A 15032-nucleotide genomic window follows, 5' to 3' on the forward strand; every position below is an offset into this window, starting at 1 on the left:
GATCTTCAACCACAAGCTGTTGGCAGATAAAGACTATGACGTTGGAAAACAAACCGGTCAAATTGTTTCGTCTGTGTAGCATTAAAAATGAGGTAGTGATGATAATGCACACCTGGATGTATTTTCAAACCCTAACTATAAATCAAATTAGTCTAATTTAGTCACTAACGGTACTTAGCTTAGTTAATCGAATCATTAACATTAATTAACTAAGGATATTTTAATCATTAATAAAATTAATAGGTTAAGGGATTGCTAGAGCATAGCTCGGTTGAATTGACCAAGCGTTGGTATATCAAGTTTGGTTTTCATATTTTAGTATCAAAACTCATCTAGAGTCGCTTGATTAAATACTAGAGTCAACTTCGTTTAGGTTAGACTAGAAAGTGTAGGAATGTTGAGATATACAAGTATTACTCCGAAGACCTGAAGAATGTGAAGAAGTAGCGAACTACAACGACGACATTATTCTTCCACTTGAGGTTAGTAATATTGACTTGAACTGTTTCATTCCTAACGTATCTTTGAAGTCGTGCCATATTGAAAACATAGCTGCGAAGCTGTATATATTGTACATATTGTATAATACTCTAGTGATGTGACATGATCATAATAGTATGATCATAGTATAGGGGAATAGACTACTAAGTATAACGCTTATCTTTTGAACTTCGTAGATATGACATCGACACAATCTTGGATATGTTTTTATGATTATGTGAATGGGTTATGGTGAAGATTTCATCTTAGGAAACAATGTTTTACATTTGTTTACAGGAGGTATATTCGTGAACTTGTTTCGTGAATCGAAAGGGAAATCATTAGGCTTATTGGTCCGGCTATTCATTGCAAATCTTTGGATGACCAATATGTATGAGATGGTAAAACCGATCTTAACTTATGTTACCTGATTTATGATTTGGTATGACTAGTTTTTATTAATTGGTGTAACTGATCCTTAGTAATCACCATGTGATGGTATGATCGATCCTAGTAATTGGTGTAACCGATCCTAGTAATTGATGTGATCGATCACGAGTGTTGTGTGACCGATCCTTGTAATTGGTAAGCGGTCCTGGTAACTGGTGTGACCGATCACAAGTAATACCATATATAGATGGAACCGAACCTTGTAACTGGTGTATCCGATCCTAATGACCGGTGTGACCGATCACAAGTGTTTCCATATGTAGGTATAACCGATCCTGGTTATTGATAGAACCAATTGAACCCATGTCCAATCACATATTAGTCTTGGAATACAGGTGAACCGATTCTAAACTTGTTTGGAAGTATGGTATAACCGATTCCAAGAATGCAAATCCATGTAAATATGAAATAAGGATTTGAAGTGAAAAGATGTCAACATACTTTGAACATGAGCAATAACTCTTATCATTTATTGTTCAAAGATATTCCTTAGTACTCAAGGTGATCATGTGCCGAAATAAATTAAGAATCTTTTAATTAAGGTTTTTGATTTTATATACATTAATTATCAGCAATTAATGTGTAGCTCTAGAAAATAAAAATAAGTAATGTACATTTACTAGTTGAAGATTTTCTATTGAAAGATTTCGGAAGTATTGGACAAGCATTTATTGGAATTATGAAAACCGAATTTTTCCATTCATTGCATATCTTGAGAATATTTTCGGTTTTGGAAATTCCTTGGTGTCCAAACATCCTTGGTCTACAAATACCTAAGTTTGCATTTCAAGCAAACTATTCTAAGAGCCAGGAAAACTTCATTTCTTGTTGTTTCTGGTGGAGCCGTCTATTCGAAGAGGAAAGTATCATAATTAGGTGAAATCTCTTACGACTGCTCGTTTAAAGGCTTCCATGGGATCAAGAAGCTCTACGAGGACCATTGGCGGGAAACTAGATAATTGCAGTGTTATTAGTTTTAGATTGATTTGATTGACTAACGGTTGTTTAAACTTTGATTGCACCTAGTTTGTTTATTCATGAAAATCTTCTCTTCTGATATAAGATTCACTCAAACTAGATCGAAGTATCGACGAGATCTTTAGAACTGTTTGTAGATATAAAGACATCTTGTGATAATCCATTGTTTAACAGACTCTGTTTTGTGGGTGATTGATCACAAGAGATTCAAGTGGTGTTGTGCAGGTTATTGAAGATTAAAGAAGATTTGTAGACGAATAAGATTTCTTATTGGTTTTCGTATCTTGTGAATTTTCTACACAAACCTTGATCGGCTGGGATCCAACTAAAATCGGATTTATTCTATTGATTAGTTGCGTGAGATCGGCCATTCACAATGTATCTCTTTGAGATTTATTTTGGTTGAGTGCGAATATAAACTTGACTACTTTGGTAGTTATTGGATAGATTGATCTAACTAGACAAAGGAGTTTATTAGATTAAATGGAAGAGCCTTTGTCAACAAATCATCTATATCTTGTAGCAAAGATTGATTAGAGTGGTTACCAAACAGATTCTTCTTTTTCTATTTGGAATACGATCCAAAGGACTTGCTATTCACGTGTGTGACTCTAGAAGTCGAAGGCGTAGGGATACCGAGGGAACTAAGTAGCTAGGGGTAGTCTGCTTGGTCCCAGCTATACGAAGTTGGTTTAGATTTTGTATAGCGGCTTAATTCCGAGAGTATTCAAAAGTGGACTAGGTCCTTGGGTTTTTCTGCCTTTGAGGTTTTTCTCGTTAACAAAATCTTGTTTTGTCTTTTACTTTGATTTCCGCATTATAATTGTTTATTATAATAAAGTAAAATACACATATAAGTTAATTCTGCATTACTTGATAGTGATCCTATAGAGTTTGGTTATTACCGAACCTATTATCAAGTAACATACTTAGTTGTTGTATTGTCTCGATCTTGTATCCATAGTCAATCACACAAGTTATCTTGTTATCTTATTGTCTCGATATCATATCCATAGACGATCACACGAAGTGTAAACCGAATAGTCGTATTGTCTCGACTCTGTCCATAGACGATCAAATTTGGTAGAGGACTTATAGGTTGAAACAAAAAGATTGTGGTGTATTTGGGTACCCTCGTATTTTCAATTGGTATCAGAGCAGGCAAACACGAAAATATCTAACAATATATGTGTTTACCAAACCTATAAGATTTAAATTTATGGATGATTCAGTTAACGTACCACCAAGATTTAATGGGTCAAATTACCCATTATGGAAATCTTCTATGAGATCTTTTCTTCAACCCCGGGATTTTAATACGTGGCTATTAATCGAAGAAGGATATGAACGACCGAAAGAGGAATATTCGGAAACTGAGTTTAAACGCTTAGCGTTCTATACGTATGAAGAAAGAGCTCTTGCAAATCAGAAATCTGATGGTTTAAATGCCATAATACATGCAGTGAGTCATGATCTTTTACATCATGTCTTGACATGTGAAATTTCTAAGGAAGCATGGGATACTATTGAGACTATATTTGAAGGGAATGATTCAGAAAGAGAAGCTCGTCTTCAATCTCTCTCTTATGAATTGGAATTCCTTAGAATGAATGATAACGATACCTTTGAGGAGTTTAACACTAAACTTTCTGAGATCGTCAATGCTTCTTTCTCTCTTGGAAAGACTATACCTGAAAAGGAAATAGTATGCAAGATTCTCAGATCGTTACCATCTAGATACGAGACTAAGAAAGATGCCATAATAGAAGCCAATGATCTTTCTATACTTTCTTGAAGCTCTCTTGTAGGAAAGTTAAAGATCTTTGATAAAGAAATTCTGCTGAAGAATAAAAATTTTGGATTTAATGCCTCAGTTAATACTATTTAATCTTCGAAAGAAGTAAGTATAAATCGGACTGAGAGACGTTGTCAAGAGGATAAAACTCTTGTTGAAAAAGTGATTGACTCAACAATTATACTCCTAACACAACAGATTAAGGATGTTTTATTGAAAAATAAACCAATTCCTGATGCATTATTGTAGATGGGAAAAACGATTTATTGGTTTTTTAGGAAAGTGAAGAGACGACCGTGCGGACAGGAACCGAGCAAACTGCTTAACTTCACACAGATGCAGTGCACGGGAGTGCTTTGAGTTCGAGAGATCAATCTTTAGGGATCTGGCCTAAACCAAGTCAATGGTTGTTCCAGAGTCAAGTCAGTCACAAAGAGGGAGATGGGTTGATCTGTATGAGGGAAGCTGAGAATTGTGTGGGATCAATGATGATCAAGGATTGTGGATGTATTGTGGGTTTCTGCAAATTGATGAACTGCTGAGTTCTGTGAATAAGTTTCGATCGAGAGAATTGTGTGTTTAGTCATCGATTTTTGGACTTATTTATATTGTCAGAATAGTAAACACTTTGATCCCAGTAAGTGTGACGGTTTCTTGAGTGAAAAGAGTAGGAAAGTGGGAGATCGTGGTAAAATTACACCAAAAATGGAGTTTTGCAACTTGCTGCCGCTGTTGCGAATTGGGGTCGCAACTGCATTCAACTTTGCGAAGGGAGCGACTCGAATTTTCGCAACGGAAACGTATCAGTTGCGAATTTCGGGTCGCAACTGTTTCTAGCTCTTGCGACACAAAAATTTAGCAACAGCTTAGTAGCAGTTGCGAAATTTTTACTATTAGCAGCTAAAATCTTGCCCAAGTCAGCGAAGACTAACTAATAATTTGGCGGTAAAAGAAGCAACAGCGCATAACTGTTGCGAATATTTAGCAACAAAAATAAAAAAAGAAGGTCGGTCTTCATTGACCTAGTCAGAATCTTTTCACCCCATTTCCATTTTATCCTGCAACTACCCCATAACCCTGTAAGTCTTGTGGTCAATCAATCAACCAGTCAAATTATTCACCATTAATATTGATATGTTCAACGATACATATTTAAACATCAAAAACATTTTACAAAAGAAAGGGAAGGAAACAACTATGTCTATTATTTGTGACTACATTTCTTCTAGATTTAAATCAACACTCTTAGTTTAGTTTCAGAAGTAAGAGAAGACACATATACAAAGAATATAAGAAACTCGTACTTGTGAATCAGCTGTTTCTTTATCTCGCTGTCTTGTTCTTTTTCATCTTCCTCCTGTTGCTTCTTGATTTGCTTCTTTCTCACGGCGGTTTGCTGCATTAGACAGGAAAACAGAATTACACCAATTGCATCTACTTCACCGAAATGCACAATGCAAGCCTTCTTTGAAGAGGACATCTACAAGAAATGGATGAAGCAAGGGAAGTTCAACAACCCAAAGCAACATTAAAAAGCAGAATGAACACCAATTCCATCTACTTCAGAGAATTACTAATTATTAATAACTGGGAATCTCTAAAGAATATGAGTTCAACTCCTCAGCGTTATGCGACAACCCTGCAACACAAATACAATGCACAAGTACTAGTTAAATTAGTATCAGTTTTTCACTCTTGCCATTTACACTTATACCACTCTGACTTAGAAGTTCAAGGATCCCTGTAATAAACACAACTGCTCATCAAAACTTCATACTTAGGAATGGACTTTACCAGAAAAATAATTCGAAAAGCATAAACCAAAATTCCAGCATGTTTTGGTCAGAATGGTGCCCTATGCCTTGATATCAAGGGCCAACATCTAGAACCAACAACCTGGAAAATACAGCAATTGGCCAACAATTCCAATCAAGCACCAACAATTTAAGTATATGAAAAGATAATCCAATACAAGGAGATACAAAACTAAAACAAAAGACTTACAGCAGCGATGGATGGCACATCTGATCGACCTGGTGCCGCATGGGAAACATCCATTCCCAATATTATAGTTGGAGTTTCACTTATAACAGGAATACGTGGTACATGTTCAACAGCTAGCAAAGAATTCTTACCCCCAAGCTAGACAAACAAAATACACGTACAAATAAGAGAATATACCATATTGAGCATAACAAGAGGGGAGAGAAGAAAAAAAAGAAGCATAAATAGATTAAAGCACAGGAGTATAAGATTTACCTTGTTATTGATTTTAAGAAGAACATTAGTGATGTACAAGTCATTTATCTTCGCTGGGGTGAGGCATTGGGTGGCGATTCCTTCCTCAGAAAGGCACTTATTCTTCCAAGGTCCAGACATCCTTTCAACTCTAGCAATAGGAGGTAATCTTCTTGATTGATAATCTTCTTCAATTAGCCAGTGTGGGGGGTCCATCTGCTGCATAACGATGGAACATGTTGAACATAACCATCATAAACCATGAGTCTCAAAGAAGCATGAAGTGAAATGCTGTTACAAGAGTTACAGAACTTACAACTCCCTTATTTCTTGCACCATTGATAAGCTCCCTGGAAAGATTGCTAGTGTCCCAAAGAGCAGAAAAGTTAACTATTGCCTAACGTTGAATTTTAACGGGTTCAATATAGTGACTGAAAAAGAAGAAACCATTTTGACATGAATTCCTGTATTATAGTAAGTTGGACGATGGTACGTAATTTGTAATATCTAGAGGACGAAGTTTGCCTTAAAAACATGAAACTCATGTTAAGTCAGTTAGCATTCTAAGTCAGGTAAGTGCCTACAAATAGGCCCATGGAATATCAATTGTACTCGAGCAAGAAATAACAACGAAGAGTCTAAGTTTAAGTAAGAGAGTCTTGCTTCACTAAGATCTGCTCTGGAAGCCAGAAACTCTGTACGAGTTGTTGTGCTGAAAAAGTTAATATTGTTTTCGCAAGGCACGTCAGTCGACAATATTGGTATCGGAGTTTCTAAATTACAACAGTAACATGCTTGAAAAGGCAATGAAGCATATCAGTTACCTGCCCACAGTAGTTCCACTTTCCATTGTCAGGGAAGCAATCAACGTTATTAACCTTTAACTGCAATAAAATGGTGAAAATGTAAATCACTGCACCATTAAACAAATATTTTAAATGTCTGATCAATATGAAATCTCACCCCTGGCGTGCCAAGAACATGTCCCTCAACTGGAATCAATTGTTTCTCAATGGACACCCCACAAGCACTTAGAGATGGGTCCGCATCATAACGGATGTTAATAAAATTGAAAAGACGAATTATATCTATGAATAATTCAAGGGATATGATTACTAACTGAAGAGACCATAGACATGCTTAAATGTGTCAGAGATTTGATACGCTCGAGAGGCTTGGGACTATTTTCAGATAGAAAAGATCATTGCACAGCAGATAAAGACTTCGGATAACGTTGCAGCGGCACAAGTGAACAGAGCTGGAAGGCATGAGGGACAATAAAAGGCATAAGATAGATAGGAGAGATAACTATGCAAAATGAAAAAACCAAATAGGTTAAGCATCATACTAACCTCAAGAGGAATGTAATTGGGTTTTTTGGGTCTGCCAACATCAATACAAGGCATGTATTCGGAAGTAGTCAACTCCAACTTACGATGTTTTGTAAAATAATCATAAACGGTAAGCTCAAAAGTTTTCACTTCATTTTTGCAATCTTCATCTCTCATTTTCATCAGGAAGCTGCATCAGTACAGAAAGAAGGAATTCGATAAAAAAGAACGATTAACAAAGGTAAATGATAAGGAAAAATGATGTGCTCTAATGACATACTACAAGTCTTTGCAGGGCTTCTCACTCAGTCCCTTGATCTTGAATTCCATATTGTTGTGTTTTACCTTGATTAACATGTTCTTCAGCATTCTTTTGGCCTGAAACCTCATATTCGGCATACAAGATAAAGAGATCAGATTAAAAAAAAAATTAAGACTACTTCCCCAATCAATTTGGTGGGGATCCGTCACTCTCTGGTTAGTAAGTAAAACAGGACCAGGAGTGAAGGTCATTGATGTGGACACATCTGTACAAAAAAATAAAAGAAAACTTGATCAAGAAACAATTTTGTTGGTGAAAAACTAAATGCAAGGTTGATAATAATATAAAAGCACACTACCCATGTTCAAGGCCAAACCACTCTGTGTATCACGGAAACTGGAATGGAACCCTCGAACTCCCGTAATGCCGTCACCAACAGAAACAAAGTTCCTCACATCACCACGATAGAAAAATTGTCTAATTAGAAGACAACCTCTAAAATCAAAAGATACACAAAGAAGAAATGCGAGATCAATACAACACAAAATACAACATCACAAGATATCAGATCATCTAAAATTGACACACCTCTCAGTTGCCTGCTGCTTAAGTATAACATCAAGCACTCTCAGAGCATCTATAGCACCTTCTCTATTGCATCCTTTCAGAGATAAACCAATGGCTTTCATGGGAATCTTTCTAGCAAATCTGATCTCTACTTTAAACATCTTAGCTGCTTGATAAGAACAACGCTTCAATCTTTTACACTCGATTTCACTGGGGCTATCAAAACCATGGCTCCCATTGCTGAAACAATCCATCAATTAAACAGCAGCAACAATCATAATTTACTAATAATTCAATTTGAATCAAACAAATAAATAAAATCAAAATTGAATCTGTAAATTAGGTCAGGCAATCTTCTTCTTGTTTGTGGTAGCTCTCTATGAAATTGTAAATACCGAGGCAGCATAAATTTAATAGTAGCAATAGTCCGTCTAAACCCAAATCCAAATCCAAATCCAAGTACTAGATTATTACTTCTTCTGCTTGTGGTATTTCAGGGTTTTAATTTCGACAACTTGAAACAGAAATCCCCATGAACACGAATCGATTTTCGAAGCTAAAACCACAAACCACTGAATGAAGGAAACAAAAGAGGAAATTTAGAAACACTTACTATCAATATATACCAAAACCTAACTATCAAACCCTAACAAAAATACCATCATTAATCAATTTAAACAACGAAATACCAGAAATAGCATCATCAAACCCTAGTAATCAACATACATACCTTACTTGATTCAACGGAGGAAGAGTTTCCATGGCGGGAGAGGTTTTCCTCGGAGCTGTTTCTGAGAGAGTGAGAGAGGACGAGTGGTTGAAATGAATCGAAGAGATATTTTGTCCAAGGATAAGAGGAGTGTGCACGCGAAATTCGCATGCTCGTGAAAAGTGTTCCCAGGTGTTTCTTGTCACACGGGTATTTCGCACGCCTACAGGAAAAACAGTTGCAAATAGCAACTGAGAAACAACAGTTGCGAAATTAGCAACAGTAGGTGGCTGTTGCAAATTTTCAGCATCAGAAATTCGCAATATATTTCTGTTGCGAATCTGAGTTGCTAAAACTCATATTTGGTGTAATCGTGTGGAGACTTGGTTGATCGTCCACTCACTACATTGCTAACTCCCTCAACCGCTTGCACAACTTACTCACGTTTCTCATCATAGATGAACACACGCGTTGTAGGGTGCCAGACCAAACCCGAATTAGTATCCCCCATGTGACGTGATTGATGTCTCACGAACGTGGAGTGTCAGTCAGTTGTTGACTTGATTAGACGGTGAGTCTAAGTTTTGTTGAATCGAGCATGATGGATGAATGCTCAATGATTCATAGATTGAACATGTATGTTGAGACTTATAGTTCTTGAAGAAATAATGATAATTGGATCAACATGATGAATATTGATGAACTGAGCAAATATTGCTCGTGTAATGAATTGAACCAATATTGATGGATTGAGCAAATATTGCTCGTTTGATGAATTATTGGCAGCATGACCAAATAAAATATTAATTAAAATATTGGTAGCTGGACCGAATATTATATAATTAATTTAATATGTTGATTGCTGAATTAATCATAAAATTATTAGTGTTTAAACTTGCTCAAAATTATAATCTGCAAAGCGTTCAGTTCAAAACCCTAATTTTGATCGATTGCTGATCAGTTGGTGATTTATTGAAAATCAACTAAGTGAAAGAGGGACCGGCTACATGCGATGATGGACGGCCATGTATTTCCCCGGTGCTCGTGTGAGCATGTACCAAAGTCTTTTGTTGACCAGTTGGTGAAAGGATGATTAAATGCTGGTTTAATCATTTATTAAAATAGTGCCCGTCTGAACATTAGGTAATAAACCTAATTATGGAGAAGTGAGAGACCGACCAAAAGAGCATAGAACCTTCCCTTGGTGGTGTGGGACCAGCTGACGGTCGATTGAGCAAATTCCAAGTTGGTTGGAAAGAGTTTGGACCCAACATGAGAAATTGAGCAAATTAGGTCAAAATTATAAAAATATGTGGGACTGGCTCCTTGCAAGCCTTAGGGACAACATTGGTCGGTCAAGGAAGCATGCCAATGTCACCATAATGTCCGTATCTCAGTCCTGAGAGCTTTGATATTTTCTGGTGTGCGTTTGAGCAATATTTTGGATTTTCAGAAAAGTTTGATCTTTGACTGAAATTCTTGATTTTGCTCGAATTAGCAAGTATAACTTTACTTTGTCCATTTGATCAATACTTTGAGAATATTAAAATAATAATATTTTTATATTTTTCGTGAGTAGCCTAGTCGATCATGTGACCATTTGGCTTTTTCACCGTTTGAGCGACATTCGAGAAAATATGGAAAAACCAAGGTTTTTGCTCAAACGGAGGAGTTTCATGAGATGAGGGAAATAATAATTATGAAAACAAGGGATTGCAAGGTACGGGACCGGCCATGGATAGGGCATGGCCGTCCGTCTAGGTAGCCCGGTCCCGTGACACCTTCCCCTATTTTTTATTATTTTTCATCTTTGAAGGAAAATATGGAGAAACCGTGAGTTTTGCTCAAACAAGGAAAGTTGCTCGAATGAAAGAGTCTTCATGAGATCATGAAAATAAGAAAAAATAAAGGAAGGGGCGTGGGGGACCGGCCACGGTGGCATGACCGGCCGGCCGGTGGGCCCGGTCCCTATGCGCCTCTTTAATTATTTTTTTATTATTATTTTCTCTCTTCTATTTTGCGTGGGTTTCCTCGTTTGTCCGTATTTTTGAATGCTCGTTCGTGAATTTGGGTGCTCGTTCGTGCATCATCGTTGAGCACACTGCACTATTTTCTTGGGGCTTACTCGGTGATAGTCCAGACGCCCGATTGTTAAGTAATTATTACTAATTCATGAAATTCAACGAAGAGTGATGCAACGAACGAAATAATGAGATAAAATGGTTATTTATTACTAATCCATGAATCCAGTCGAGGAATTCAGGGAACTGAGTAATGAGATATAATAGATTATTTTCTAGGAATTCAGTGGATAAATGTCATGATAGAATTAATCTATTTGCATAATCGAGATATGAGATAGTTGAAGCATCATATACGTTCTGAGGGGTGTATAGTCAGGGAACAACGAACGTCGTGACGTCCTGAAGGCGTTAAGCTCTCTAACAAACAATTATGTCTAGAGAACCACCTAATCATCAAGATTGTATACACGGTCTCTCTACGTAGTCAGGGAACAACGTGCAGCGTGACGTCCTGAAGGAGTTAAGCTCTCTAACAAACAATTATGTCTAGAGAACCGTCCAATCATTAAGACTCTATGTAGATGTGGGTCTCTCTATGTAGTCAGGGAACAACGAACGACGTGACATCCTGAAGGCGTTAAGCTCTCTAACAAACAATTATGTCTAGAGGACGCCCAATCATTTTATTCTACATAGAGGTGATGATGAAATGTGTGAAGCATCGAACTCTCAGCCAGGGAGGCCTTTCGAGTAACATATTCATCATAGCTCTGAGAGGAACATTCACTCAGTCAGAGGTCGTGAAACGGTTCATGGATTGTAAAATATGAGTCGTCACATGCGTTCCTGAAGCCGGGTTAGAAACATGCAGTATCATGATTTTACGATTTTGTCCCCTACTTAGTGAGGGACAGTCATGTTCCACAGTAAGCACTGGATGGTGATTTTCCAGTTAGTTGACGAGACAAGCAGTTGAACTCAGTCGTACAAAGGTATTTTCAGAATCCTCGATTTTCTCCAATGGTGTCATGTACAAGCAAATGCCTAGGTAAGGACCCTGACAGTATGATAGAGTGTTACCTTGGGAGCACGGAGAGATGAAGCACTGCTGATTTGAATGACCGGAGGTCCAGTTTTGGTCGGTTTAGAGTTTACGGGCCCGAGCCCAAAAAAGGGAATCATTGTTTTATTAGGTTTTGGAAATAAAATTGATATAAAAGCGAATAATCCCTAAAAATATGTTTTTCTCTCTATTGACCGGCCAAGCATTTCCCCTTTCTCACGCTCGAGCAGAGAAAAGATCAAAAAAAAAAATTGTGTACGCCGAAGCTCCGCCACCACTGACTGCCGCCAGCCGATTTCTGGCGAACTCCGGCGCTAACAAAGGTTCGTGAAAAAAAAATAGTTTGTTGTGTGTTAATCATGAATCGTTCATAAAACAAAATTTTCATATGTGTGTGCGCGAGTTTTATGAAAAATTGTTTTAGAAAACATACGCCCGTCCATTCGTTAGTTTAAGAAACAAACAATAATCCATAATATGAAAGAGATACATATATTCTTGAATAGACATGGTCTAGTTGATGTAGAGAAAATTTTGTTTATGAGGTTTCATGAAAATCAAAATTTTATTTTCAAAGTGTGAACTTTCATACAAATACTTTTCAGGAACGTACGTTCGTAATTAAAGTAATAAACAATAATCCCTAGTATTAGAGAGATTCTTGAAATATATTTGTGTCTCATGATAAAATTTTATTTGTGAACATTCATAAAACAAAATTTATTTTGAATATGTGGACCTTTACAAAGATAGAAAAGACACTCATCTCATAGGCGAACGTCGTTCGAGCGAAGATTTTTTTTTCTACAACAACTCACGTAAAATATAATTTATTTTTTTAAGGTTACGTGAGTTATTTACTCACGTCGATTTTTTTCTGAGATGTACGTGAGTTAGAAATTTTTTGCTAAAATCAAAATTGATTTTTTGAGTAATTGTTGGAAGCAAAACAATTATATGTGATGAAATGATGTTTGTATGAATTTTGTGATTTTATGGTGTGTGTACACACGGTAGAAAATCAGTGAAGGTTCACATGAAGGGATTATGTGAATTATTCAAAATTTCGTGAAAAGTCAGGTGACTTTAAATTATGAATTTTGCTCGACTTTGAAGGTTTGAAGGAGCGAGCAAGTTTTCAAAATTTTACGTTATTATCACTACATCTAGTGAAACCGTAAATAGGTAAGAGTTGAGAATTACCATTTTTGTAGACGCCGATGTGAGCATCCTAATTATTCTGTTGTGCTTTGATTCCATTGTGTTGATGAAATTTGTATATGGATGTCACAACAACTTTGCGAAGATGACTGATTCCCGCAATGGTACTTCTGAAGATGATATTTCTAGGGAGGAAACTTCCAGTGAGGATGCTTCTACATGTGCATCTTCCATAAATGATGATTCTGGGACTTCCAGAGAAAAATAAACTCCTAGAATTAAGAACATTCCAAATACTTATGATGAATTCTTCGTGTTTCAGCATAAACCCGAAACACGTCCCTCAGGCTCCTCATTTCGGATGATCATAAATCCCAGAATTACTACTCGGAACAAATTGGTATCTCATCGAGCGATAACTCTATTCTGTCTGCAATGGAAACATTATTCGGCTTCACACATAGAATTCAAGCTTTCCCAAAAACCTTTAACGGATTTTTCTGGATGGGTGGGGCATATGTTGGATTACAGCCATGTAAGGACCATGCTGGATCGTGCACAGATGACACGAGCCATTCAATCAGCTGGGGATTTAATCACTCATCATGATATACGAGGTATGGTGGCTTTGCTCGCTCGTTGGTACATTTCTACTCATACTTTCATATGCACATAGGGAGAATTCACCATCACTCTGGAAGATGTAGTCGCTTTATTGCATCTCCCGATTACTGGTAATTTCCTTGAAGGGCTCTCAGCAGAGGAGACTGTAACGTCTGACGTATTGAAATCTACAATGCATGATTTCAACAATTCACCCAAATTTTGCTATGCTCGATGGTTGAAGCACTGGTGGCCGAGAGATAGAATTCCTGAAGAACCTGTTGATGGTACATTAACCATTGTTGCTTTCTTATGCTTGTGGCTCTCCAGAGATGTTCTTGAGAATAGTGGACATTTGTGATTCCTTTTGCTATTAAAATGGCTAAAGGTGAGAAAATTCCTATCGGTAGTCTATTCTTGGATTCGCTGTTTTCCAATTTAGACTCCTTAATCATAGACTCCAATGTTTCTAACGGCTTCATGAAAATTAAAACATATTCTAATACGATGTTTCTCCAAGCCTTGGTGTGGGAGCAATTTGAGAATTATGCTCTGATTCCTCGTAGCGTCTTCCAAGGACCAAATGTTGACACTCGTCATGCTTTCCTTGAGAAAGATAATGCCAGGATTATGCTTTGGTCCACAAATCATCCACAACACGAGACATGTCTCACCAGTGTTTTATACAATGAGTCTGAGTTTAATTTTCGCTCCTGGGTGTCGGTTCCTCCTCTCTTCTCACAATTGATCACTTTCAATTCTATTGAAGAAAATGCCACGTTGAAATTTTGCATTAGTCTGAGTGATGGAGAGAAATCTTTTATACTGAGTTGCACTCCTGGTTATTTAGTGTCAGTAATGCACGGAAAATTTCAGGTGGAACAATATAACATCGAAAGAGCAGCTCGACAAATGGGTCTCGATCAGTGTACTCTAGGTCATCGAATGAATAAGCCATCGGCTGATCATCTGAAGGCTCATTTATATTGCACACATGTGGAAGGAAATGATTACTTGTTTCCTTGTTTCGACCGAGTTACCTATGTAACTCCAGGTTATATAGACTTCTGGCATCAACAACTTGAGCGCTTTCATAAGTTTGTGATGGATGTTAAGTCTCTGGTACGAGAGTTTCTTTTTACTGACATGATCTATGATCGACCAAGATTGAAACATCTTTCTAGTGGTGATAAAAGAAAAACGCCTCCAGAATGTTCACAGGTAAGTATTCTCCTTATGATTTTGGCAAAAGCATGATAATCACATCTTAATTATTTCATTAAATTTACCGTAGGACGGCCGTGTTATGAGATCTTGAATCCATTTAGACTTCTCAGAAGTGCAAGACAGTCCCCAGGGTGGAGAAGGCAG

The 15032-nt window shown here is 37.1% G+C and overlaps 1 pseudogene; it reads right to left on the minus strand.

Annotated features, from left to right (window-relative positions):
• Positions 1–4828: 4828 nt before the first annotated feature.
• On the minus strand, positions 4829–8893 carry LOC113358356 (annotated as a pseudogene).
• Positions 8894–15032: the final 6139 nt, after the last annotated feature.

The sequence above is a fragment of the Papaver somniferum genome, chromosome 3 (genome assembly GCF_003573695.1).
Source record: "Papaver somniferum cultivar HN1 chromosome 3, ASM357369v1, whole genome shotgun sequence".
In the NCBI taxonomy this organism is placed as follows: domain Eukaryota; kingdom Viridiplantae; phylum Streptophyta; class Magnoliopsida; order Ranunculales; family Papaveraceae; genus Papaver; species Papaver somniferum.